At 36.4% G+C, this 23,973-nt stretch overlaps 1 long non-coding RNA gene across 3 annotated transcripts in view; it reads right to left on the bottom strand.

Annotated features, from left to right (window-relative positions):
* LOC141577556 (uncharacterized) overlaps nucleotides 1–23,973 on the bottom strand; it is a 550,417-nt gene that overhangs the window by 17,362 nt on the left and 509,082 nt on the right. For 2 of the 3 annotated variants that reach the window (XR_012506804.1, XR_012506802.1), the window contains one exon: nucleotides 3,298–3,332. The exons of the other annotated variant lie outside the window; for it this stretch is intronic. This is a non-coding gene — a long non-coding RNA (uncharacterized LOC141577556). The remainder of the gene's footprint in view (nucleotides 1–3,297; nucleotides 3,333–23,973) is intronic. 3 annotated transcript variants of the gene reach the window in all.

The raw sequence follows: 23,973 nt of genomic DNA, 5'->3' as shown, positions 1-23,973 counted from the left end.
ACATTTATAACTATCACCCAGTATAGTATTTGGGACACCAATGAGAAGAATTAAAAGGTTAAGTATGACAATTGAAATGTGCTAATGAAGATTTAGGAGTCAATATGGTGTCTCCTTTGAAATATCTTCTCTATAATAGTTGCTGGAATCCAAAAAAAAATCAAGATTTATGAAATTGTAAATTAATGTTTATATATATATAATCCTAAATTGAAACCTGACATATATATGTTACATATGTTCCTTTTCACTTTTGACCTAAATTATTCCCATGAAATTTGGGGTGCTGCTTTTTACGACAAGGAATTTGTATTCACTTTGATTATTTTATATTTTTCTTTTTATATGGAGCATGGATGGCTTTAGCTTTTACTTTTCATAATAACAGGTACTTTATTGACTGTAATTATAAATTTTTTTTCTTTTCACTGAATTCAAAAGAAACCACTTCTTTGATCTCATCTGATTTGACTGAAAAACACTTACTCTGTGAAAATGCTGACAGAGCTGTTCTCCAGAAAGAACAATGTCACATTTTAGGGGGTGTTGGGGAGAATGCTTATGGAGGGTAGGGTTTCACTGTTGCAAACTTAATTGTTCTGAAGTAACTAAACAGGCAGAATTAACAAGTAAATTTGAAACAGTTACAGAATTTATACATAATCCAGATTGCTGGCAATGTTTCATACAGACATCGAGTTTATAAGACAGTTTTAACGCATCATGTAAATAGAAATGCAGAATAAGCAGTGTGCTTTTATCTTTAGAAAAGTAAGTAAACATATGCTGTTTGAAGGATAATTTTCTAATCTTTAAGGTGAAATGAAATTCCTGTAATCCCTTCCATGATTTATTGCTGTCTCATGAGCCAGACTCAACTCTAATTTTTTCCTGTAATATTTCAGGTCAGCCTTTTTCTTTCTTTTGCTTTTCCAGTTGTTCACCGTATGATCTTCTGCAATTTTTTCAAATACAGACAATACGTATGGATTCACTTATCTGAGCACACATGTGTGCCTGTATATATACAATTTCTGATTGTTGGTTTGGCTAGATACAGAATTCTCAGAATGAATTAATTTTCTCAGAATTTTAATGGAAATTTAACATTATTTTGTATCGTCATGTATTACTGATAGAAGTTATGCCAATGGCTTGCATTAATTTGTAGGTAACCAATTTCATCTTCCTGAAGGTAATATCATCATCAATGGAGTTGTGAAATATATAGGTACCTATTATTTAACATTCCTTCTGTTTATAATGAAGCGAACTCGTTTTCATTTTGAAAGCCTAAAATTACTAAGATGTTTTAGATCAGAATAATTCTCCTCTAGCATAATGTTTTAAAATTTTTTAAAATTTCTTTTATATATTTTTATTGATTTATTTTTACTGGTGGGGGACGTAGTTAGATTTGTTTATTCATTTTTAGAGGAGGTTCTGGGATTGAACCCAGTACCTTTTGTAAACTAAATTGTGCTCTACCACTTGAGTTATACCCGCCCCTCATCACATTGTTAATAAATGCTTCATTCTCTCCTTTCAGCCCTCCCAGTATGTGGATTAATACTCCACGTCTCTTAATGTTTTCCTATTTTCCATTGTCTTATTATCTTGGACTCAGGATTTCCTCCTCCCCCCCCAAAAAAATCTGTGATTACTAAATAGGTAGATACCTGCATCCATCCTATTGTTTACCTATCCTAATAAAGTTGTATTTTGTAATTTTATTTTACATTCTCAATACATTTTTGTTGTGCTTCTTTACTACTTATTTCCTAGAGATAATGACTATTCACGTCTTTCTAAGAATATGACTAGAGTTTTTTTTAAATTTTTATTTTATGTCCCCTGGGTCTGTTTCTCTATTTGCATATTTAGCTCTTTTATCCAAATAGTTTTTTTTTCTATCCCTAAATTGCAGGTGGTTGGGATGGCTTGTTGTGTTTTTAAGTGGGAAATCAGGCTGCTTAATAGATACCTGGTAGGTGTTTTCTCTGCAGGTATGTAGGCCTGTTTCCCCAATATTTCCCTCCCCTGGACGAGCATAAACAGCAGACCTTATTAAACTGGTTTGTGTTAAGTTTGCCATACATGTCGACTGACAGGTTCTGCTCTAGCATGTTATGTAGCAGAAAAACTAGGCACCCACCAATCTCCAAAATAAGAAGGTAAAATCATTTCATGTGTAGAACCTTTTTGTTCTCTTTTTCATTATTTAGAAAGCCCAGCTATGCTTACTTTTCCCTCAAATCCTAATACCTACACATGGGCCCTTCTTCTGGTCAGAACTGAGGCTCGCTTTAGAAAGACAATGTTCATGGGATAGTAAATTAGATGGAGCTTTTAGGAAAAAGGATATTTTTTACTTAGAACTTGGTATGTCTGAAAATTTCTTTTCCTCTTGCTGACATGTGCTCCACCTTGTGTTGTATGTATGGGGGCTCTGATTCTTTTACTCTGCTTTTGATCTAATCTCATTTGCCTTCTATATCCCAGGAATTCTTTAATTTTTTGGCTCACTAGTGGCATCTCTTCATATTATGGAGATGTGTTCTATCATAGGAGTGGAAATTCAGGATGCCATTCATCAGTTAATCTGCACAGCAACTCTATAAGGAAATTTTAAAAAATCAGCCAAGAAACTAAATGTCTCTATGTCATAGTTTCTGAGTGACAGAGCTGTAATTTAACCTTCAGAGTCTCTATCTCCATATTCAGATCTCTCATTCTTAACCAGAGATAATCTTGAATTCCCTTCCATTTCAATCAATTCCATTGAATTCAGCAAAATGTACTCTGAATGTCTATAATGTGAGAGTACTATTAAAGCAATGAAAATACAGAAATGGCTAAGACAAAGATCCTATTTTCAACGGATTCACACTTTTGTATGCGGAATTTAGTAAAGAAGGAAAATCAGTGAAAGCAAAGACTAAATTTACTTGCCATTCAGTTTTGCCTAAGATTGTACTGGTATAGGTAAACTGACAAACATGTAAATTAGCAGAAGAATCGAATAGCCATTTTTCCAAAGAGGAAAGGCAGATGGCCAACAGACACACGAAAAGATACTCAACATTGCTAATGATCATGGAAATGCAAATCAAAACCACAATGAGATACCAATTCACACTGTCTGAATGTCTATCATCAGAAAGAACACAAATAACAAATGTTGGCGAGGACATGAAGAAAAGGGAACCCTTGTACACCGTTGGTGGGAATGTAGTGTGGTGCAGCCACTGTGGAAATCAGTATGGAGATTTCTCAAAACACTAAAAATAGACTTACCATATGATCCAGCAATCCCACTCCTGGATATATATCTGAAAAAAACACAAATTCAAAAAGATACATGCACCCCAATGTTCACAGCCATGTTATTTACAATTGCCAAGGTATGAAAGCAACCTAAGTGTCCATCAACAGATAAATGGTTAAAGAAGGTGTGATACACACACAGTGGATTACTACTCAGCCATAAAAAGAATGAAATTTTGCCATCTGCAAAATTAGAGGTTTAGAGCGCCTTATGCTAAATGAAACATGTCAGAGAAAGACAAATACTGTATGATATCACTTACATGTGGAATCGAAAAAGTTTTAATTTTATTTTGGTGAGTAAAACAAAACAAAACAAAAAAAGAAGCCGATTCACAGATATAGAAAACAAAGTAGTGTTTACCAGTGGGGAGAGGGAATGGGGAAGGGGCAACATAGGAGTAAGAGGATAAAAAAATAGGGATTATTATGGGATTATATGAAATCATGTGTGTGAAACTCTTGAAAATTTTAAAGCACTGTAGAATTTAAACACTCTTTCATTCAATTTTTAAAAACTGTAAAAAAATAATAAAAAAACAAAACCCTTAACTTCTAGCGATTAAAGTTGAAAAACATTCATTATGAATACTCTATATATAAGAGAAAATAATGAACGTGTTTCTTTTCATGTCTTGATATAATCTATAAAATACTGCATATTTCAAGTAATATACAAATGATAGAAATAAACCTATTCATATATACACAATAAGGATTAATGTTTTTAACCTATGTCTTACTTGTCAGAGTTAATTTGCAACAAGGAGGCAAGTGGAATAACAAGTAGCATTATTCATAAATAAAATACATAAAAGTATATTCAGGAAAACCATGCTGTTACTTAACTGTCTAATTTACGCTCTGCCTATTCAGTTTGAGTAAATAGTATTTTAAATTTTCCATGAAATGTGAGATCTTAGCACTTGTCTGTCTTTAGTTTCAGAGAAACTGAAATCAAAGGAAGACTTGTCCTTGGACACATATACACATACAGGCACAACCAAGCCTGCTTCTTAAGTCACTTCTCTGAGTCCCTTGTCTGAATGGAATGGGAAGATGGGAGATCTTTGAGTCACTTAATTTTCCACGTTTTCCTTGAGGGAAACTTTTCCTTTAGTGTTATGGAAATATGATATGTCAGTCTATTATATGATTCCTTTGAAAAACAACTTAGGCTCAGAAGGGCTAGACGATACTGAAACAAATGGAACCTGAAGAGATATTTTCTTACATGTCATCAAATCTGTTTCATTAAAGGCACAAACTAGGGGATACCTAATAAAGTCAATGAGGTTTCTTTGGTTGTTGACATCTTTCATATTGAAAGGAATACTGCCAACGTTTTCCCCTATCATTGGAATTTATGCAGGAAGTAGACTCATATCATCATACGGTACAGTGGAATCTTATTTTTCACTCTTTCTACTCTAGTTCCAAAGTAAATTAGGTGACTGAGAACAATGACACACCATTATTAACTGAAGGTAAATAGAATTTTCCATGGAATCCAGTACTGATTAAGGGAAAAGACAATATTAAGAGATATATTTTCACATCCTCCAGGTTATATTGATGATCTGAGGAAGGAAAAAACTTGTTTCTTGTGCCATGTATGTGCTCTTTACTTGCTACAGATTCCAATTACACTTCAGTAGAAAACCAGCAGTAAGAAAACACCACAGACATTATTGTTCTAGACAAAGCCCACCAGAGGTTACTGAGTAGCAGGTGAAACTTTCAGAAGAAACAAGATATTATCATACTTTCAAAATATCTACCCCAAGATATTTATTAACTATAAATGGAAAGATAGTAACACAGCAAACACTATTTAACCAAGTAATCACAGTTAGCATCAGCGGTAAAATATATTGACATTGTTTTTGATACCAAGTGTTGAAGAAGGACATATTCTTAACCTTAGACCAATCATGAGGAAACATCAGAAAAATTCAAATTGAAGGACATTCTGGAATATAATTAATCAATTATACTATTCAGAAGTGTCAAGATCATAAAAAAAAAAATAAGGAAAGACTAAAGAACTGTTGCAAGTTGAAAGAGACTTAGGGAAAGAAAAGTGCAATGTCAGATCCAGAACTGGATCCTGAAACAAAAAGAGGACATTAGTGGAAAAACTGGTGAAATCTGAATATGGTCTGCAGTTTAATAAATAATATTATAACAATGTTGGTTTGCTAGTATTGACAATTTTACCATGCTATGTCAGATACTTACCTTTGCAGAAGCTGATGGGATAGATACAGGAATCTCTGCCGCTTGTAAGTCTAACATTTCAAAATCAAAAAATTTTTTAATCATTTGAGAAGAAAAGGCAGAGTCTGAGGGAATACACTTTCTCCATCGAACTTTTAAAATTTCACTGACAGAAAAAGACTAGATTTGGAGGCTGCTCTTTAATTCTATCAGGAAATACACATGTTTCCATGAGAAAGAAAATGAGGCCTACAAGGAGAGTGGGTGAGGAAAAAAATGGGAAGGTTTGAGGGTTTTTCATTCAAGGATATGTCTACTTATCATTCTTCCTCAGAAATGGAAGGTGGGGTTCCTAGCAGCAGTAGTCATACAGAACAGGAGGCATTTAGACTTGCTCACCGCCGAAAAGGGGGGACTCTGTCTCTTCCTAAATGAAGAATGCTGTTTCTATGTAAATCAATCAGGAATTGTCAGAAATATGGTCCAAAAATTATGAGATCAAGCTGAATGCAAAAACCAGGAATTAGCAAACTCCTGGGCACAATGGAATAACCTCTGGAGTTGGGCCTCCTGGCTCCTCCCCCTAGCAGGCCCCCTCCTTGTGATCCTTCAAGCACTGCTGTTTGGTCCCTGCATCCTTAATCTCATTACCCATTTCATTAGCTCACGAATAGAGTCACTGAGACTATAGCTAGTAATTACTCAGTACAGGCCCCTGGACCAGGAAGAACCAATGATGAATAAGGGACACCACTCTAAGGTTGATGCTCCCTACAGATGTTAAAGAGAGCATTAAAAGAGGGGAATGAGGTGGGAAGCCCCATAAAAAGAGCGGCAGGACCCCCTAGGCAGGGCTGCTGCTCTCCTCCCAGCAACGACTGGTTCCCTTGCCCAGAGGCTCTATCTCACTTTTTGCCTCTAAAGCGGCTAACTTACACCTAGAATTCTATTGGTGCCCTGAGCTCACTTCTGATTGGCTATTTCCTTCACTCCTGATTGGTTATTACTCTCGCTTCTGATTGGTTATTTTTCTCACTTCTGATTGGTCCACCTCCCTAACTTCTGATTGGTCCATTTGTAGTACTTTATTTGCATGGAGCTCACTCCTGATTGGTCTATTTCTACAAAGCTTGTTCCTGGTTGGTCGACTTCTGTTGTACTTTATTTGCATATGATGTTGCAAAGTGTAAGACTGGCAGCCTATAAAAGGCTTGTGTAAACCTACAGATTGGGTCCAGAGCTTGAAGTGTTAACTCCTCTGGCCCCCTGGCGTAATAAACCTGAGTTCTCCAACTCTCTAAGTGCTACTTGGTCTCTCGCCTGGATCCAGGTTGCTGTCACAACTGAGTTGTAACACTTTTTTCCACAACAATTACACGGAGTCAGCATGGGGTCAAACACAGAGAGAGCATACATTAAAGACCGTAAGTTTCAGAGGCAGACCAATCATCTGTCAAGTCCTGAATATTCTACCTGGTAACTGTGTGACCAGTTTAACCATAAGTTACGACTACCACCATGGCCAGTACTACTACTACCACAACTATCATGGCTACCATGACTACTGTCACCACTACCAGTACTAATACTACCACTACCACTACTACTATTACTACCATTACTACCACTGCTATCACTACTACCATCACTACTATCACTACCAGTACTACTACCATCACTACTACCATTACTTCCACTACCACTATCACTACCATTACTACCTCTACAACTACTACTACCACTACTACCATTACTACCACTACCACCACCACCACCATTATCAATACTACCGCTAATTCTCCTCCTCCTTTTTTAGTGGCAATAATACTTACCTTGTAGATTTCTCAAGATATTACTGAAGTCATGTAAACACTACAAATAAGAGCCATTAATCTCATGTCTCTTTAAAGCCATACATTTCTTATCATTGTATCATTACATAAAGTTTAAAAGAAGAGAAAAATCACATCCATTTTAATTTACCAAAAGGTATGTGTGATCATTTTAAGTTTTATGGTTATATATTTTAACATGGTTGTGATCTTAGTGTATCATTTTTATTTTCCATTTTCGCACATTACTGTTTATGGCTTTTTCATGTTGGTACAATATACTTAAAATGATAATTACCTCTCCTCATTGGAGCATTTTAGTTTATTCCCTTTTTTTTTAACTATTGTAAGCCATGTGTGTTGCATTGTTTGCATTGCTTTTTTCCTTAACTTGGATTATTCCTTTTATAAAGAATTCTGTATCAATGTCTGTAGCTTTTTTTTTGTAAACTCAATAGTTAAAAATTGACCCTCTTTCTAGATTTTTATTATTTTTACCTGCTACTTTTTAGATATCTGAATACATGTATCTTAAAGCACTTGATTTTCTTGATGTTATTATCAGAAGTACTCTCTTGTCAGTACCAGACAAAGCAAGGTTATTGGCATGATCCTTCCTTCCAGTACAGGATTACAACCCTGGTGCAGACCATGTATAACCACCACTGTTTAGTTATATGAAGCATGACAAGTGCTATGTAAATGTTACTTCTCATTATTAGTTATTCATTCTGGCATGATACTATAGGGAAAAAGTAACTTTGCCAGAGATTTTACTATCATTCTATTAGCCTTCTTTAGTGTAGGTTGCCACTGGTGATGGTGCGTAAGAATACAGAACAGATGAGATCTTTTACGTTATGTGGAAAAGCCTATCACAGTGTCCCTCATTTTCCAGGGTTAGCACAGTGCAAATTTTCTATGAGTTCTTTGGAATTTGACCAGCGACTGCTTTGCCTGGGCCATTCATCTTGATCCTGAGGCTGTGCAGATTTCTGGCTTTTGAGTATCCACACAGACCTCTCACTATACTCTAAACTGCAATTTTATGTTCCCTGAACTTTGCTTACTTTTGTTATCTCAGGTTCATTGTGACCCCATTAGTGTCCTTCCTTTGTAGCCTGCTCTCATGTCTTGTTTTCTTGTTCAGCTATTATAACATGTTGCCATCCTTGATCCAGGAGGGAAAATTTAGTCTACAGGTATAAGAATTAGATATGTTGCTTGTATTGGAGAATAACATAGTTATCAATTTCTTAGAAAGAGAAAAGATGAAAGGTTAAGAAAATAGAGGAGATGCTATGGGCTTTCTCTGCAATTTCCCCAAGCTGGGAAGGAAGAGTGAAGCACAACCTCTAAGTTAGAACACATGCTGCTAGTTTTGAAACAGAAAAAAAACAAACTAATTCCACAGTGTTATTGTGATCATGTCAAAATATACATGACATGAAAGTTGCGATTTAAAATATTTAAGGGTACACTTCAGTGGCACTAAATACATTCATTATCATGCAAATGTTGCCACCATCTATCTCCAGGACTGTTGATTTTCCCAAATTGTAACTCTATCCAATAAACAATAACTCCCAGCCTTCCCTGCTCCCAGCCTCTGGCAACCATCATTATATTTTCTATTAATTTGATTAATCTAGGTGCCTAGAATAGTACAATATTTTTCTTTTGATTATTGGCTTATCTCCCTTAGCATGTTTTCAAAATTCATTCATGGTACAGCATGTGTCAGAACTACCTTCCTTTTTAAAGCTAAATATTTAATTGAATGTATACCACATTTTGTTTATCTGTTCACCCATATAGGGACACTTGAGTTGCTTCTACCTTTTAGCTAATGTGAACAATGCTGCTATGAACATGTGTGTACAGATATCGCAGACCCTGCTTTTATTTCTTTTGGATATATAATTTTGCCAATATCTAACACTCGTTATTTTCTGCGTGTTTCTTGCCAATATCCCACAATTGTTATTTTCTGTTCATTTGTTTTAACACTAGCCATCCTTATGGGTGTGAGACAGTATCTCACTGTGGTTTTGATTTGCATGCCCCTAATTATTAGTGATGCTGAGTAACTTTTCATGTGGTTATTGGCCACTTGCATATCTTCTTTGGAAAAGTATCTGCCCAATCAAGATACTTTGCCCATTCTAATTAGGATTTCCCCCCTTTACAATAGTTTTAATAATGGAAGATTTAAACTTTGAATTAAAATATGAAGCTGGAGAAGGGACAGAAGAGATGTGAGAAAGGGCTCTGGCCTCAATCCAATACACTTGGCTATACCTAGATATTTTACATGTGTTAATGGAAATGATCATGTAAACACTGTTACTCCTTAAAGAGTCCTGTATCATAGTTGAAATAGTGGGTTACAAAGACCCCACAGGTGATAGGGAAATGGCAACATCTGGAAGCCCCCCACCCACATCGGAGCAGATGGCTCTTCCCCAAGGGATATAATAGTAACTACTTCCCTCAAAGAAGCCATCTGTCTGAATCATTATTTTCACCAATTAATGAAGAAGGCATTTGAAAGGCTGAGAAACTTGTTAATTCTAAAAACAGGAAGGAGGAAAGAACTATGATTTGCCCAATTATAAACTGACACCATTTCTAGACATCTCTGTTGAATACGAAGTAGTATCTACTTCTGTTGCCCTTTCTGCATCATTCAGTGGAACTAGCTGAATTGGTAAAAAGCAAATCAATAGATGAAACTAGTCTGTGATGACAAATTTGACTTGCTTGACAGCAGTGTATATTATTACTGATCACCAAGATCAAATCAGGCAGAACAAGCAAGTCACAAAGTCTTATGATACAATAAAGCTCCAACTCATAGTATTAATCTGATGGTGAATTCAGCAGGGCAGGTAATAGTATTTTATCTTGATGTTGTTCAACTATTATAATATTGGTTAAACCCTTACCTACCACTCACTGACCCATTTCTTCACTCCTTAAACCCCAGCCATATAGAAAAATTAACAGTTCCCTTATCCACTAACAAGCCCATATAGCTGCTAATGTCAGCCCCAGATGATAACAAATTGGCAAACCTTTCTCATTCTGATTCCAGCTCAAGCATCTTCTATGTGAAGAACTGTTCTATCATGTAAGAAAGCTGATAATGCCACCTTAGCCTCCTCATGGTTTGTAATATAAATTGATACTGCAGCATTTTCTCACTCAGCTAATTCACTGTAAAATGCTGACTTTCGTAGTAGACTGTTATCATGTGAGGAAATAGAATGCATCCCCCTCACCTATGTAGCACTAGTCCCCAGAAATAAAACTTAAAAAAAAGAAACTGGTAATTAAAGAAAAAAAAAAGGTTTGGAAATGCTATTGACAAGATGAGAACTTGCTTTAAAAAATCATAACATGATAATTTTATGAAGGCTTTCATTCCTTTTTGCTTACAATGAAAAGCTATACATAAAACTGTTATTCTCAACTTTTAAGCACACAGCAAAAATAAACTTCAGTTAAAAAAACAACTATCTGGAAACAGAGATGCTGAGATTACAAATCTGATTTTTTGGGTTTAGGGTTGGTGTTTATTAAATAGGGCTTGCCAAAATCAGTCACTGAACTTTGAACCTGGAAATTTATGGGTTCTTAAATAATGGTTCCTTATCCATGCCTATAGCTTTGTGTCTGACAGCAGGGCAAAAATGCTTCCTGGTGTTCAAAGGGGCTAATCTAATGTCTTACCTAGTTTCATTAATTATTCTCAATCAAACAAAATATTAAAAAAACAACCTTATAATCACTTCTGCTGGCCTGTTTGTAGTGCAGCTGCTACAGGCTCATGATATTTCTCTCTCTGCCCTACTCAGATTTCCTCGAGCCAGACACACTGGGTGGACCGACACTCTAGAAGCAAAGCTTGCACACCATGCTGAAAGTAACAATGCTACATGGCAAACTCACACCTGACTTTCCCAAACAAAGAAACCAGCTCTTGATGAGGTGATCTGTCAGTAAGCACAAGCGTGGAGAGATTTATAACAGACGGCTCATTCCAATGGGGATGTGATTTTATTAGTTTCCTCTCTCTTGTTCTCTCAGCCTGTCTCTCTCTCTCCCTTACCTCTTAAATATAATTACAAATATAAATATTGTATTTTGATGCCCACCTTTGCCAAAACAGTGCAAAATGACTCACTTTTCATTGTATTTTTTCTCAAACATTGACTCATCAGGCTTTTTATAGCTCCTCACACTGTTTTTTTTTTTTCCCCCTCAGTAACTTTCTGATTAGTGAGCCTTTTGCTCATGACAGCACTTAATGATGTCGCTTAAGGGAGAAGTGCTTGGGATGAATTTATGTCTGCTTGCTTTATCCAAGCAGAAAAGTACTTTGCATCCTTTTCCTTGCCTGGTCCCCTTAGAGCTGCATTCTAGCCCAGCTGATGGATCGCTTCCTGTCTACAAAAACTAACCACAGTGTCTTTCAGTCTGGGAGTGTGCACGTTAACGCACGCTGTCTCATTGTCCTGTCCTCTTAATTTAAATGCTTGTCTCCTTGCTTCTCAGTCTAATAGCTCATTCCTTCTCCCCTATTACCCAGTACTGTTTCTCCATCCTATCACTTGCAATTTCCAGGATGACATATTTTAATTCAGATCATAGCTCATTTAGTCCTTTCTCCTGATATGCTAATAGCACCTCAAGCTAATCATTAATTTATACCCTGTGGTTTCAATAATTCCTTCCATGCTAAATCTTGCAAAGGAATATTGTTTTAGGCTTGGCACCTTAACTTAGTCTAAGGCAAAAATGTGCCAGAGGATGCCAAGTCACTGCAAACCCCCACCCCTGCCCCACCAATGGGGGCATCATTGCTCACCTAAAGGCTTGCTTTCTCAACAAGTGAAGACTAAAAGGCACAGAAATGACTGTACACCTGCTGCTTTATGTGGGTTTAATTAATGTCTTTTGGAAACAAAAAGGAAGTGTTTTGCAAAATTACTGTTTATGTGCCCCTGCAAGTAAATATATTAATAGGAAAAAGAGATCAAAAGAGAGAGAAAAAATTTAATGTTAGTGCTTGAAAGATCTTCAGAGATCAAGTGCAAGCTCTTCCTTTTTACTAATGAAACAACTGAGGTCCATGGAGTTTCAAAGATTTGCTGTGGGTCACACATCCTGTTACGTGAGGTTGTTAAAGGGGCAAAGCTAGCCCATGGGTCATAAAAGCAGGCAGGCAAGTTCTAAAAGGGGAGAACTTGGGCTGGCTCATTTGGAGAGCTTCTGTGCATGTGTGTGTGTGTGTGTTATTTATTTAAATATCATATGTTTATACACACTGATAACATTCCTCTGTCTCCATAGACAGACAGACATACGTATATACACACACTCTCTTTTCTCTTGGAGTTCCTTTTTCCTCTAATTATTTTTTACTCTCTTTCATGTTGTTGGATAGTCTCAAATCTGCCCTCCTTCACTACAACACTCATACACACACACACACACTCATATCTGATATTTTATGTTATCATTCATGTTTAAGTTCGGGACACTCAAATACTGATAGATGATCTATGTTGGGTGGAGGGAGAAAACTGTCAACTACTGATTTTCCTAATAGAAATACCAGATGGACAGGCTGGGCAACCATACATTTAGCAGTCAGACTCCAAAGTATCAGTATCTAAAAATCTGTTCTGTTGGTTTATTCAGTGTCTCTGTAGGAGGATTTGCTCAGCTCATACCTGGAGTGTGTAGATCTGGCTATCAGCATTCTAAGAAGTTTAATTATCTATCAGAGGACAGGAAGTCCCACCACTCCATGTGCTGGATTTCCATTAACACTTCTGGTTTTTGGAAGGCAGCTCTCTGTCAGTCTACAGTGACACATGTCCCTGAGTCTGATGCTTCTCTAGTACCATTTTGCAGTGTTGGGGACAAGCAGTCACTAGGATGCATGAAATAATAAAGTTACCTGGGGCAGGTACCTGTTCCATATTGTGCTTTTTACCGATTTCCCTGATCTTAGCCCTACATGTAATACACAGGCCTCACTCCCACTCATCATCTCACCCAATAATATCAGTGCCTCTGATTCCCAGGTCTACTCAGGGCTCTGCAGGATGAATCACTGGGCTTTCCTTTGGCAATGTCTTCTGCCAGGAACTGACAACAACCTTCTGAATCTGCTAATGCTTCATCCACATCCCTTCATTAAAAATTTGTTAACATCTTTTACTCACTGTAGTCCCCACTCCTGTTCTCTTTGTAATCATAGTGTACAACTAATGTCTTTTGTTTTTTCTTAAAGTTTCAGAAGGCAGCAGAGAATGAGTCTGGATTTAGCTGTTGCCCCTTGGATAGTGTGACGAGAGGAGGATTTGTTATTTATCATTCATTATTATGCTTCTCACAAAATCACTGAAGAGGCCAGATAAGCATCTCTTGAAAAATTCCCTGAACAACACTGCTGAACTAGACCACTAAGTCAGTCACTGACTCTGTGATGTTTGGGATGCTACAGAATTAAGAAACGACCATCATTATTGCTGACTCCAGAGCCATGCTATGTCTGCCATGAACTGGGCCAAAAGATCTTTGCCCCATGTCTCTCCATAGTCAGGAGACTAAGCTCCTGACTTTGGATTTCTGATGCAGCTCACACTCATAAACACACACACACACACCCCAAATATCATTATAATCATGCTTGCCAGAGGAGTTACATATCTGCTTGATATTTTCTTTGCCTTTACTATCAAATGTTGCTGCCTTGGCTTGGTTTAATGTAGATAACTTGCAGAATCTGAACTGTAATGAGTCTTGGAAATACGGGTTTTAGGTTTCCATGCACTAACATGCAGTAAGGAATATTAAAAGGGAATTGGGCTGGAGTTGAGTGAGCTTTTATAAAATATCTTTCATGTTTGTGTTTAACTGAAATTCCCTTAAGATCCCTTTTCTATGGATTCAAATGTGTATATTCATATGTGTAATTCTCCTCAACTGGGGGTACTTTTGCCCCTTGGGGACATTTGGACACACATCATCTTTGACTGTCTCTCTGGGGGTTCAGAACTGATACCTAGGCAGCAGAGGCAAAGCATGCTGATAAATATCTTACAATGCACAGTACAGCCTCCAACAACAGATATCAATAGTGATGGAATTAAGAAACCCTAGTATATGTGAATACATGAAAGATGAGTAGTTTATAACTATAATTATCTCTGGGGATGAGAGAAAAGGACTCGATTTAAGAATGATGATTAATGACAGTGGCATTTCTTTACACAAACAATGAAATATCAGGAAAGAAAAGCAAAGAAAAACATACCTTTTAAAATTGCATCCAAAAAAATAAAATACTTAGGAATAAATCTAACCAAGGAAGTGAAAGACTTATATGCAGAGAACTACAAAGCACTGACTAAGGAAATTAAAGATGACATAAAGAAATGGAAAGATAACCCATGTTCTTGGATTGGAAGAATTAATATTATTAAAATGACCATACTACCCAAAGCAATCTACAGATTTAACGTAATCTCTATCAAATTAACCAGGATGTTTTTCACAGAATTAGAACAAATAATCCTAAAGTTTATATGGAATCACAGAAGACCGAGAATTGCCAAAGCATTACTGAAGAAAAAGAATGAAGCTGGAGGAATAACCCTCCCAGACTTCAGACAATACTACAGAGCTACAGTAATCAAAACAGCTTGCTATTGGTACAAAAACTGACATGTGGATCCATGGAGCAGAATAGAGTCCAGAAATAAACCCACAGACTTTTGGTTAGTTAATCTTTGACAAAGGAGGCAAGAACATAAAATGGAGGAAAGTCCAAGTCTCTTTAGCAAATGGCATTGGGAAAACTGGACAGCAGCATGTAAATCAGTGAAGTTAGAATGCTCACACTATACATAAAAATAAATTCAAAATGGCTTAAAGACTGAAACATAAGACAAGACACTATAAACCTCTTAGAAGAAAACAGGCAAAACATTACCCAACATAAATCTCAGCAATGTTGTCTTGGGGCTATCTACCCAGGAAATAGAAATAAAAGCAAAAATAAACAAGTAGATAAACAAGATTATACTGTATAGTACAGGGAAATATATATATATATATATATTTTATATAGCTCACAGTGAAAAAAATGTGACAATGAATATATGTATGTTCATTATAACTGAAAAATTGTGCTCTACACTGGAATTTGACAAAACTTTGTAAAATAACTCAATAATAATGCAAAAAAATTAAAAATATACATAAGACCTAATTAAACTTATAAGCTTTTGCACAGGAAAGGAAACCATAAACAAAACAAAAAGACAACCTGCAGAATGGGAGAAAATATTTGCAAAACATGAGACTGACAAGGGCTTAATCTCCAGAATATATAAACAGCTCATATAACTTAAAAAGAAAAAAACAACCAACACAATCCAACAATGGGCAGAATACCTAAACCAACAATTCTCCAATGAAGACATACTAATGGCCAATAGGCACATGTAAATATGTTCATTATCACTATCAGAGAAATGAAAATCAAAACTACAATGAGGTATCACCTCACACCACTCAGAATGGCCATCATTCAAAAGTCCACAAAGAATTAATGTTGGAGAGGCTATGGAGAAAAGAGAATCCTCCTACACTGTTGGTGGGAATGTAGCTTGGTGCAACCATTATGGAAAACAGTATGGAGATTCCTCAAAAAACTAAAAATAGACTTACCATATGATCCAGCAATCCCACTCCTGGGCATATATCTGGAGGGAATCTTAATTCAAAAAGATACATGTACTCCAATGTTCATAGCAGCACTATAATACAATAGCCAATACATGGAAACAACCTAAATGTCCATCAACAAATGACTGGATAAAGAAGTTGTGGTATATTTATACAATGGAATACTACTCAGCCATAAAAAAGAACAGAATAATGCCATTTGCAGCAATGTGGTTGGACCTGGAGATTGTCATTCTAAGGTAAGTAAGCCAGAAAGAGAAAGAAAAATACCATATGATATCAGTTCTATGGGGAATCAAAAAGAAAAAAAAAGGAAAGAAAAAATTACCTACAAAATAGAGTCACAGACATAGAAAACAAATTTATGGTTACCAGGGAGTGGGAAGGGATAAACTGGGAGATTGAGATTTGCAGATACTAACTACTACATATAAAATTGACAACAAGTTCATACTGTATAGCACAGGAAACTGTATTCAATATCTTTTAGTAACTTATGGTTAAAAAGAATATGAAAATGAATATATGTATGTTCATGTATGACTGAAGCATTAAGCTGTACACCAGAAATTGACACACTGCAAACTGACTATACTTCAATAAAAATATATATATACAACAAATGATTAAAGGGACTTTAGCCATTATTTAATTTTATTTTTTTAACAAAGTGTCTGTGTGTATTGGTGTCATTAAAAAGTAGTAAAAATAATAAAGTATAATGAACAGCAACCAAAATGTGGAGTAGGGATATTCAGAACAGAGTATCTGCCTTATCTCTAAAGGCCCTTTGTTTTCATATATATTCCCAGTGATATAACAGCCCACACTATCATTTTAGCAATAAATCTAAGTGTCTTCCTTAACTCCTTTCTTCTTCATCCTCCACATCTAATCTAGGATTAATTCAAACCCATTCTAATAGTGAGTAAACTCTCTGAACCATCATTCCCTCTTCATCTCCACTGATCATTTTAATTTATGCTTTCTTTTTAGGTTTTCCCTATGGCAACAGACTCATTACTAGTTCCCTGCTATCTGCCTTCAAAACTCTCTTTCCAAGTAATTTTCCACATCATTGACAATTTCATTCATATGTGCCATTATTCACAGTTTCCCCTAACAAAGACCTCAGTTGTTTTCTTCTTGGATGAAGGATGATGAAGACAGTCTCAGTATCAGTCTCAGTCCCCAGGACTGAGGCAAGTACCACTGGTATCACTGATTAATCTCAGTAGTCTTTTGGGCTGATACTAACTCTGACTTCAGACTCCCTCCTAACATGATCCATGCAGCCACCACAAGTATTCTGGAGTCTGTATAAAGATGACACTGAGCATGCTTTCTTTCAACACTGAACTGCTGCATATCTAACAGCTGTTTTTCTCTGTCAGTGGGTATTTCCATATTGAGGAATAAAAGTGATGAGGGGATACTGATGACTTAAAGAATGGAGCAAGAGATTCAGGAATATCCTGTAACTGAGTGTTCTTTTCAGATACTTTACTCTGATTTTGAAGATCTAACAAACTTAGTCACAATACTTGACCAGTAACTGACCATGTTCTAGAACTGACCCTATATTCTATTATATTAGTTTCCCAAAATAGAGTTTGGTGGAAGCTGACATCCAATTGTACCAGATTTGAAACTACAACTCTTACTAAAGCTTATGCTTTCACCTACTTGTAAACAGACGTCATCTCAATGGGAAAGAGAAAAATAAAGAGAAACAGTCCCAGGAAATAGCAGTCCAGAGAACAATTAGGGAGCAGTCAAAAAAAATCGGAAAAGGGGGGTAAAAACAAGAACCTATGATTCTGAACAAGTTTAAATAAAGCAGTGTCAAGGCAATAAGAATGAGATCACTTCAGAATAAGCAAAACTACCATAGAAAATAGATGGTGGTTCACCGTGACATAGACAAACTGGGGATTTATCTTGAGTGTGGAAATGTCATCAAAAAGATGTCAAATAAAATGGGCAGGAGTAAAGAATACAAAGATATGAAAGAAAAGAATTATAAGTTTGAGTCAATTCTTAATAGGAACCTAATTCCTAAACTCATGAAAAAAGGAAAAAATGAGTGAGAAATATGAAGAGTTGAGTAGACCTCGGAGGGGATGAGTATGAAGAATCCGATATCAGACAGAATGAAAAGAGAAGATGTGACATGTCAAGAAAATTATTTAACATCTTCCTCAGGAGAAGGATGATTTTTAAAAGAGGAATTTTTTCAGCAGCACATTTTAAACTGATTTCACGTGCCTTCTATAGAGGCTGAGGGAATCATTACTGATTTCAATAATCATTTTAGAAAAAAAAATTCTTCATACTTTATTTTTTATAATTTCACCTCTTCATAGGACCAAACAAGGAATCAAGTGTAAATATAACATTTGAACCTAAATGAAATGTCATGCATCAATGTCACCACCAGATGAGGACGGAGCACCCAACATGGCAGCAGTACCTTCTGGATGAACCCCACACTCACCTTTCCCAATAGTCACGGTTCCAGCCTCACAGGGTCCTTGAGGTACCCTGGGTTTGCACTTCATTCAGTTGGCACAGTTTTATTTCTTTCAATGACTCATTACAGAAACAGACAGAATAGCTGGGATGAAAAGTTGGATGGTTTGAACTTTTCATCTTAGAAATAAAAACTGAGGTGCTTTTATGGAGCACATATAACTTTAAACGTTTGGTGTTTTCCATACAATCACATAATGATGACATTGTCGGAGGAAATCAGAGTAAGCACAAAACCAATAGGGTTAGCAAGGTTGGAGCCTACCAATATTGAGATTGATTTTCTACACAGAATGATTAAACTACCACTGCTCCCTTACATACTAAATCTTTAAAATCCAACTCACCACTTCACTTTTCCCAAAAGTAGAAAAGCAAAAGAAAAAAGAGAAAAACTTATATGAAGAAAAGTCATTACTTCCCCAAAGTACAATAGCATATTGGCTTTGAAAACAGTATCTTCTGAGAGATGGGAGCCCAAAAGCTAGGGTTCAATTAACTCAATGAAGGCTCCATGTTCCTTCCCATCAAGTCAGAGGCAATTACGTCTATACGCAAGTACAGACGTATGAATCAGTCTTTCTGTTCCAACTCTTCCCACTGTGTGTATGTATGTTTCTATTTTTATTTGTTTATGGAACATTCCAGGAAGAGATACCAGATAAAAACAAGAGGGATTACTCAGCATTTCTGAATTCTGTCATAAGATAGTCTAAAACTTACACATGTGCTACAATTATAGGCAGTTCTTGACATAAGTCATCAAATAAAAAGGAATAGAAGATGGTGACATAGAAGTCTCCCAAGCTCCCCTGCTCCCATGGGCACAATGAATCTATGGCTGCACATGGAACAATTCCCTCTGAAAAAGAACTCAGAAAGTAGCTCAGTGATGCCTGCACAACGGAACGATAAGAAAATCGCCACATCGTAAAGTGTAGTAGAGGGTGAGACACAATCTTGTCGTCACTACACCCCCGGCATGGTAAGACACCATCAGGAGGGAACTCACAACTCCAGATTCTCCCTGAGGAGCAGAAGGTTTGGACTCCACATCTGACATCCCAACTTTTAAGACTTTCACCTGACAGATGGGTCCCCAAAACATCTAGCTCTGAAGGCCAGTGGGAATTGCCTCCATGAGACTCACAAGGGTATAGCAGACTGAGAAAGTCTCAAGGGGCATGTGAGGACTCACTGGGGCTATCCCCACAAGCCCAGTACAGAGGCAGCAGACAAACCTGCCCAGTAGTTCCATGAAAGAGACCTATTTGCTTAACTTAAAAACTGTACACTGAGGGTCAGACTTCCAATTTAACACACAGCTAAGATCCAACTGCATTCTCTCCAAACACCAGGCAGGCCAGTGGGTGCTGCCTTTGTGCTCTTTCTCTGCCCTGCACCCGGTCACTGGTACAAGAAAGATGCTTGTACACGCATCCCATACCAAGGACACATCCCTTGACAGCCTGGCTCCATTGCTAGAAGGGCTTGTGTTCACAGGATTAAGAGGACAGAGGCAACAAAACAGTTCTTCTCCCCTCCTCCTTTTATTTTTTATTTTTTTGTTAATGGAGGTACTGGGGATTGAACCCAAGACCTCTTGCATGCTAAGCATGTGCTCTGCCACTGAGCTAATCCCTCATCCAGAAATAGTTCTTAACTGGCTAAGTACAGAGGGATCAGACAGAAACACCCAGAAAGAGGTATATTTACACACTTTAAAGCTGCTACCTGAGGGTCCAGCTTCCAATCAGCCTCCATCTAGGGGCTGACAGAGATCCTCCCGTGTGGCACACTGAGTGGTCTTGGCACATCCTCAACTACTGGGTACCACTAAGGACAGAGAAGGCTGCTTGGACATTCACAAAAGTTTGAGAGACGAGCAAGAGCTAGGGCAGGGCTGGATGGCAAGTTTCATCTCCTATCCAAGACCACTCCTTCAAGCCTAGAAGTGGTGGTTTTATCTATAGAAAACAAACACAGCAAGGATCAAAGTAAATGAAGGAAGAGAGGAATATGTTTCCAACTAAAAAATAAAATAAAATCACAGAAAAAGACCTTAAGGAAATGGGGATAAGTGATTTACCTGAAAAAATGTTCAAAATATGGTCATAAAAATGCCCACAAATTCTTACATTCTCCTGAGAACAATGTACGAACAAAGTAAGAATTTCAACAAAGGGACAGAAAATATAAGAATGTACCAAACAAAAATCAAAAAGATCAAAAATTGAGTAACAAAACTGAAAAATTCAATAAGAGTTCAACAGAAGACGAGGTGAAGTAGAAGAAAGGATCCAAAGTTCAAAGATAGGACAGTGGAATTCATACAGAAGAGCAAAAAGAAAAAAAAAAAAGATTAAAAGAAGGTAAAGACAGCTTAAAGGACTTATGGGACATAAACATATGGAAGATATTCCCATTATGGGAATTCCGGAAGACGAAGAGAGGGAGAAAGAGGTAGAGAACTTATTAAAAGAAATAATGTCTGAAAACTTTCTGAACCTGGGAAAAGAAACAGAATTCCAAAACCAGGAAGCCCCTAGATTTCAAAGAAGGTAAAACCAATGAGACTCACAGTAAAACACATGATCATTAAAGTGTCAAAAGTTAAAGACAAGGAGAGAATCTTAAAAGCAGAAAGACAAAAACTAATTGTTATATACATGTAAACCCCCAGATGGCTAACTGCAGATTTTTCTAGCAGGACAGAAAGAAGTGGCATAGTATATTCAAAGTCCTGGGGTGAGGTGGGGGAAGGAAGGAAGGGAGGGAGGGAGGAAGGAAGCCCAAACCCTGCCAAGTAAGAGTACTTTACCCACCAAAGCTGTCCTTCAGCATTGAAGGAGAGATCAGAGTTTTCCAGACAAGTAAAAGCTAAAGTAATTCATCATTAGATCAGCCATACAAAAAAAATGTTAAAGGGACTTCTTTTCATTGAAAAGAAAGGGTGCTAATTAGTAACAGCAAAACAGTATAAATAACCCTAGAAAATGTAAATATACAGTTGACCTATGAACATGGGTTTGAACTCTGTACACTGACTTATACATTCATTTTTAAAATAAATATGTGCTACAGTACTGCATGATCTGTGGTTGGCCGAATCCATGTACACCAAACTGCACACATGGAGGTCTAACTATAAAATTTTATACAGATTTTAGACTGCAAGGAGGGTAAAGCCCCCAGCCCTTGTGTTGTTCAAAAGTCAAGTGTACTGTTAAACTCAGAATAATCTACTATTATAATGGTGATGGATGACTCATTTATAAGTCTAGTATAAAAGTTAAAAGACAAAAGTAGTAAAATGACTATAATACAAAAACTTTTTAATGAATACACAAAATAAAAAGATGTAAATTGTGACATCAAAAACATAAAACATGAGGAGGGACTAAAATTATAGAGCTTTAGAATGCATACACACTTAAGTTTTTAACAGCTTAAAACAGACTGTTATAGCTCTGTTTTATGCAAGCCTCATGAAATCATAAAGCAAAAACATATAGTAGATATATTAATGATAAAGAGAAAGGAATCTAAAGATACTACATTAAAAGTTACCAAATCACAGTGAAAGAGAACAGGAATAAGAAGGAAACAAAAGAATTAGAAAAATAGCCAGAAAACAATGTTTTTAAAATGGCAGAAAGTCCCTACCTACCAATGATTACTTCAAATTTAAATGAATTAAGTTCTCCAATCAAAAGATAGAGAATGGCTCAATAAATTTTTTAAACATTCAAGATCTAAGTATATGCTGCCAACAAGAGACTCACTTCAGCTCTAAGGATGCACACAGAGTGACAGAGAGGGGGTAGAAACAGACATTGCATGTAAATAGAAGCCAAAATGAATCCGGATAGCTATGCAGGAAAAAAGTAGGGTTTAAGCCCAAGACTGTAACAAGAAACAAAATTATGTCTGTAAATAAGGATAAAGGAGTCTATCCAACAAGAGACTGTACATTGCACATGTTTATGCACCCAACAAAGGATCACCTAAATATATAAAGGTGTTATTAACAGACCAAAGGGGAAAAATAGACATCAATGTGATAATGGTGGGGGAATGCAATACCATAGTTTCATCAATAGATAGATCATTCAGACAGAAATCAATAAGGAAACATTGTCTTAAATTACATGTTAGAACATATGAAATTAACAGTTATTTATAGAAAATTCCATCCTAAAACAGCAGAATATACATTCTTCTCAAGCATAGATAACATTCTCTAGGATAGATCATATGTTAAGCCACAAAGGAGATCTTAATAAACTTAAGCCGAAATCATATCAATCCTCTTTCCCAACCACAATGGTGAGAAACTAGAAACCAAGTACAAGAAGGAAAGTGGAAAGTTCACAAATACGTGACAATTCTACAACATGCTACTGAACGACCAATTGTCGAATGAGAACTCAAAAGAGTAATAAAAAATTATCGAGACAAATGAAAATGGAAACACACAATATCAAAAGTTATGGGATGCAGCCAAAGTAGTTTTAAGAAGGAAGTCCACAGCCATAAAAGCCAACATTAAGAAAAAGAAATATCTCAGGCAACCTAACTTTAAACCTTAAGGAACTGGAAAAAAAAATTAAGTTCAAAACCTGTAGATGGAAGGAAATAAAGATCAGAGCAGAAATAAGTAAAATATGGATAGAAATATGGTCAAACAAACAAACAAACCACCACCACCAATGAAAGTACGAGCTGGTGTTTTGACAAGATAAACAAAATAAACAAAACTTTAGATCATCAAGAAAAGAGAGAGAAATCAAATAAATAAGATTAGAAATGAAAGAGAAGATATTAAAGCCAATACCCCAGATATACAAGGCATCATAAAATACTATAAAAAATATACACCATATTGGACAATTAGAAGAAGTGGATCATTTGCCAGAAAAAAACAACTTATCAAAACTGAATCATAAAGAAATACAAAACTATCTGAAAAGATCTATGACTAGTAAGGAGACTGAAAGTCCAGGACCAGATGGCTTTACTGGTGAATTCTGCCAAACATTTAAAGAAGAACTAATACCAATTCTTCTCAAATTCCTCCAACAAATAAAAGGAGAGGTAACACTTCAGGACACATTTTAGAAGGTCACAAATATCTGATACCAAAACCAGACAAGTGTGCCACAAGAAAGGGAATTACAGACCAATATCCCTGAAGAACAGATGCAAAGATCTTTCACAAAATATTAGCAAGTTGAATTCAAAACTGCATTTAAAAAATCATACACCATAATGAAGTGGGATTTATTTCAGG

The sequence above is a fragment of the Camelus bactrianus genome, chromosome 4 (assembly GCF_048773025.1).
Source record: "Camelus bactrianus isolate YW-2024 breed Bactrian camel chromosome 4, ASM4877302v1, whole genome shotgun sequence".
In the NCBI taxonomy this organism is placed as follows: domain Eukaryota; kingdom Metazoa; phylum Chordata; class Mammalia; order Artiodactyla; family Camelidae; genus Camelus; species Camelus bactrianus.
This window is presented reverse-complemented; position numbering and strand designations above follow the sequence as displayed.